The sequence below is a fragment of the Penaeus chinensis genome, chromosome 27 (genome assembly GCF_019202785.1).
Source record: "Penaeus chinensis breed Huanghai No. 1 chromosome 27, ASM1920278v2, whole genome shotgun sequence".
Lineage (NCBI taxonomy): Eukaryota > Metazoa > Arthropoda > Malacostraca > Decapoda > Penaeidae > Penaeus > Penaeus chinensis.
This window is the reverse complement of record NC_061845.1, coordinates 14,299,521-14,304,520: the sequence shown is the minus strand read 5'-3', so window position 1 is coordinate 14,304,520 and position 5,000 is coordinate 14,299,521. Positions and strand designations below refer to the sequence as shown.

The 5,000-nt window shown below is 33.3% G+C and overlaps 1 protein-coding gene across 9 annotated transcripts in view; it reads left to right on the top strand.

The window, feature by feature from the left end:
* Positions 1–5,000, top strand: part of LOC125039253 (inositol 1,4,5-trisphosphate receptor-like) — a 141,353-nt gene that overhangs the window by 108,767 nt on the left and 27,586 nt on the right. The window lies entirely within an intron of this gene.

The following is a 5,000-nucleotide window of genomic DNA, read 5'->3' as shown; positions in this document are numbered from 1 at the left end:
CCACATCATTAAGAGAGAGTTCTTGTGTGAAAATACTCTTGTGGTATTACTCACCCACAGCACTCGACTTTTGAAAAGATTATATCTTTTCACTGTGCACTTTTTAAAGCTGATATAGGCTTATAATGCACATAACTCATCCTGCTTTCAGTATATCTGATAGTTTCACTTTATTTCATTTTTTAAATTTATATTTGTTTAGCAAAGCAAGCCTGGCAAGTTTTGGGCTACTGAAGCAGAGGGTTACATGTAAATCTGTTTTTCATAATGTTTATATGTATGAAAAGTGAAAATTATGAGCTTATGAAAATATGATATTAGGAGATGAGCAGTGGGTTCATTATTTAAGAATAGATTGTGTTTTGGGTATTATTACATTGACTTAAAGTGCTGTAAATATCTCATTTGTTTTCATTAAGAAGTTTAATTTTTTTATAGATTGATGAGTGGGAAAATTATGCACACATTTTTTGTTGTCACCGGAAAAGAATTAAGAGCATATTACTATCCTAATTGAAAAAGCAAATCAGTTTACTATAGGTGAAATGTGTCATTAGGTACTTAATATGTGTACAAGTCCCTTCTATGAGATAGGTGATCCCCTTGAATTCCTGCTTGTTTTAATGATTGCTTACTAATAAAGCACTCCATTGGTACCCATATAAGAAACCCTCATATGATGTTTGCCATTTTCAAAATTTAAGATACCCATTCTTTTATTTGTATTGTATTTATTCTGCCTGCCTCCCTAATTTTAATCCATATATTTGTAAAATCTGTGTTATTGTATATAATCCTGTTCATTGACAGTGAGGAATTATCTGAAGGCCTGTAGATAGTTCTTTCATCTAATGTTTTAGGGAAAAAAATGATATTTTTTACACAGAGTATGTTCAGTCACTATATGCAAATGATGAATCACAAGTATAGCATTGTGCATTAAAGTATGATTTCCAAAATTGTAAAGAGATTCTTGAGTTTGAAAAAGATATTGGGCTTCAATTGTTAATATCTTGAAGAGTGTTGTAACTGATAGAAGAAAAGACAGATGATATTTTATATATAATTAGAAATTTGTTAATTTTGGTGTTTATTAAAGAAATAAATAGTGCTTATTACATTTAGAACACTTTTATATTTCCAAAATGTTCAAGTTTTTGTGCATTTAGAATATTAACATACATCGACATTTAAATAAATAAATAGTCAGCGTGTTTACATTTTTAAGCATAGTGATGAAACCTAAAGGTCATTTTGGTGATTAATAACATTCATATTATAAAATTGTGAGAGGAATTGTAACTTAGGAGCTAAATTTTTACAAATCACTTACTTGCTGAAGAAACTATCATCAGATATTTGAAAATTTACATAGAAGCCAAAAACATATCGCTGATAGCTAGGTATGATGGACTGGTTTATATTTAATTGCATTTATTATTATTTTCATTATATTTAAATTGTGATTGTTTGCGATATGTAATTTAGGTTGTATTTTGCAAGCACTTTTTTGATCATTAATAACGTGTTTTGAGACAAAAGGTATAAGAGACTGCTCTATTGTCAAAACAGAAAGTAATGTGTCATGTCATATCACTGTGTATCATGCAGTTAATGGATCGCTTCGCTGTGATATTTTAATGTGATTGCCTTCCTTGTATCTATGCTGGTTTGTGCAATGACCACCGATCACCAGTGTTTGTGCTAAAGTATTCTAGCATGTGTTGTTTGCATTGCGCAAAAAGTAAGTCCTCAATGTACATCACATAAATTTCTGAGGAAACTTCTATTTATTTATTTGTGTGTGTGTGTCTGTCTGTCTGTCTGTCTGTCTGTCTGTCTGTCTGTCTGTGTCTGTATCAGTATCTGTATCTGTTTACATGTGTGTGTGTGTCTGTCTGTCTGTCTGTGTCTGTGTCTGTTTGTCTGTCTGTCTGTGTCTGTATCTCAATCTGTTTGTATGCATGTTTGTGTACATGTGTGTGTGTGTCTGTTTGTTTGTTTGTTTGTTTGACTGTCCATCACTTTGTTTGTGTGTCTGTCTGTGACTTTACAGTATGTGTTTACATGTGTGTGTGTGTCTGTTTGTCTGTCTGTCTGTCTCTCTGTGTCTGTATCTCTATCTGTTTGCATGTGTGCGTGTTTGTGTACATGTGTGTGTGAGTGTGTGTGTGTCTGTCTGTCGGTTTGTGTGTTTGTTTGATTGTCCATTTCTTTGTATGTGTGTCTGTCTGTGACTTTACATTGTGTGTGTATGTGTGTGTGTGTGTGTGTGTGTGTGTGTGTGTGTGTGTGTGTGTGTGTGTGTGTGTGTGTGTGTCTGTCTGTCTGTCTCTCTGTGTCTGTATCTCTATCTGTTTGCATGCATGTTTGTGTGCATGTGTGCTTGTTTGTGTACGTGTGTGTGTGTGTGTGTGTGTGTGTGTGTGTGTGTGTGTGTGTGTGTGTGTGTGTGTGTGTGTGTGTGTGTGTGTTTGAATGTCTATCTCTTTGTTTGTATGTCTGTCTGTATGTATGTGCCTGTCTTTCTGTCTGTCTGTCTGTCTGATTATGTCTGTAAGTCTGCAAATTATTATCTGGAACAGTATTATATTTTGTTGTATACTTATTTTGAGTTTATAGTTGACTTTATGGGCATTTTGCATTTTTTGAGTCAAGGATTTCTTATTACTTATCTATTTAGCAAATGCCACTGTAAATGTCATGCCTACTGTGAGTTTAATTTATGGTCTTTACACATAGATGGGTCCACAAGTGCTTAGTTTGGGTAAGATCTATACATCTGTTCATTCAGGGGCGGTCACACTAGTCTATTCTGTCCGGGGATACTTTAACAGAGCAGCTGTTAGGGGAAGCAAGATAAAAATCCCTGCCTAGAGTGGCACCAGTATTAGTCTGTCACCCCAGCTAGAGAGGGAAAGATGATACTAAAACAAAAACTGTACTATAATTATTAGGAAGGGTTTTACTTGATTGTCTATATGGAAATTATTATATCCTGTTAGGTACAATTATATTGTAAAAAAAAAGATATATATATATATATATATATATATATATATATATATATATATTACAACTAACAATGATGCCTCGCTAAAATTTTAAAGATTATCCAGACAAACGTTCATTTGATCAAGAAATGCAGACACACCCACTCCAACACCCTGAAGACAGAGCTCACTTCAGACATTATTTACACCCTGGTGAACAAAGTTAGAGCCAGGGAACAATTATTGAATACCATCCACATGATAACAGATAGTTAAAAATAACAATAATGAATGAAATCAGCAAGTAATTTTGCCTTGCACAAGGAATAATCACATGGCTGGCAAGGCTGTGTCAAAATTGGAAATTACTAAAATTTTACTTAATATCAGTTTTAGTTTTTGCTTCCCCAACCCCATAATTGGTCCATAATTATGTCCCGTACATGACTGATTATGCTAATAGTTGTATGTGCTACTGGGAAGAGTATTGTAGGATTTTCTATATCTTTTGAAATATAGGGGAACAGGATAGCTGGCACGGTTGCATTATGTATGATGATTAATAAAATGGGTGGATTGGCATTTCCAAGTTTAGTGTCTTTCTTGAATTTTTTCAATCCAGAATATACGATGATATTCATAGTCCATGACAATTTTCAACGTGTAGTTCATCCAGGAGGTTACTATAGACACTATGGCCTTTTCTGGGATGATGTTTGTCAATGGAGGGACACTATACATAGTGTGATCAATCTTGTTCCAAATCTGACAGACACTCCAGACAGAGAAGACTTGTGTGACCATTGCTTTACAGTTATGAAACAGATGGAACTATCAAAGGCTGGAATTATAAAAAGTGATTTGAAAAATATTGTAATATAGAGTCCTTTGATATTAGAATTAAAGGCATTGTTGTATTTTTACTCATTTCATTCTAGTGATAAAAATAGATTGTTGAATACTTTACTAGCAAGGAAATACAAAGCAGATATTAGTTTTTCTTCTCCTACTATTCTTCCTACTTTCTCATCCTCCTATACAGGCTCTTTTTCCCATTACTCCTCTTTACTTTCCTCCCCCAAATTATTTCTTGTATTCCTCCTCTTTCTCCTGTTATTCCTCTTGTATAGATAACTCAAAGCTACATGTGTGCCAGATGGGGAAATAGAGAAAGAGTCAAGATTCTGTAAGAAACAAGTAGAACATTTTGTACATTGAAATTGCTTTTGCTCCTTAACATTTTTTTTTTTTTTTTTTTTTAATCCATAGAATAAATTTTGACATATTTTGCCTGGTGTAACTCAGGTACCTCAGTGCAACAGTTTAGAGGTAAGCACTTTTATAGGAGTAAAGTATGTACCTCACTCTGATCATTTAAGTTCTCACATCAGATGAAGCATTGGAGGTCATTGTTATCCTAGGTCAGTGCACATACCACCCATATATAAATACCTTCAAAAAGACCTCATACTGAGAACAACTTGTTAATATTTTGTGATGTTAAAGTGACATAAGCTCACAATGAAAATATGTTGCAGATTCATTTTGCAACTTAATTAAATTGTTATCAGTATGTAGTTCTTTTGATGAGTATTATTTTATGTTGTTTATCCATATGTTTTTAAAACCCATGGAAATATGCTAGCTACATATTTTGTATATTGTATTTTAAATGTTGGTTTTCTTGGTAGTGAGTGTTTCATTCTTTTTTCTCCTTTTTGTGTTATGGCCCTTTATATCAAAGAAACCATTTCTTGTTTCTCATTTTTAATAGTTCTGTCTCATGAATTATAAACAGAATTGCATAGGAAGTACAGGAAGGCATTTTATTTAGGCCTGTTTGAGGTCTAGGCTTTTGTGTTTTATTTTACCTAATATTGATGGTATATGTATTTTATGAAAGCCCACAGGCCCACCTTTCTTATGATGTAACAAATGTAAAATTGAAACCATCCGCATGTGGTCATACCCCTGTTATATGTATATTATTATTTGAACCTTTAATTC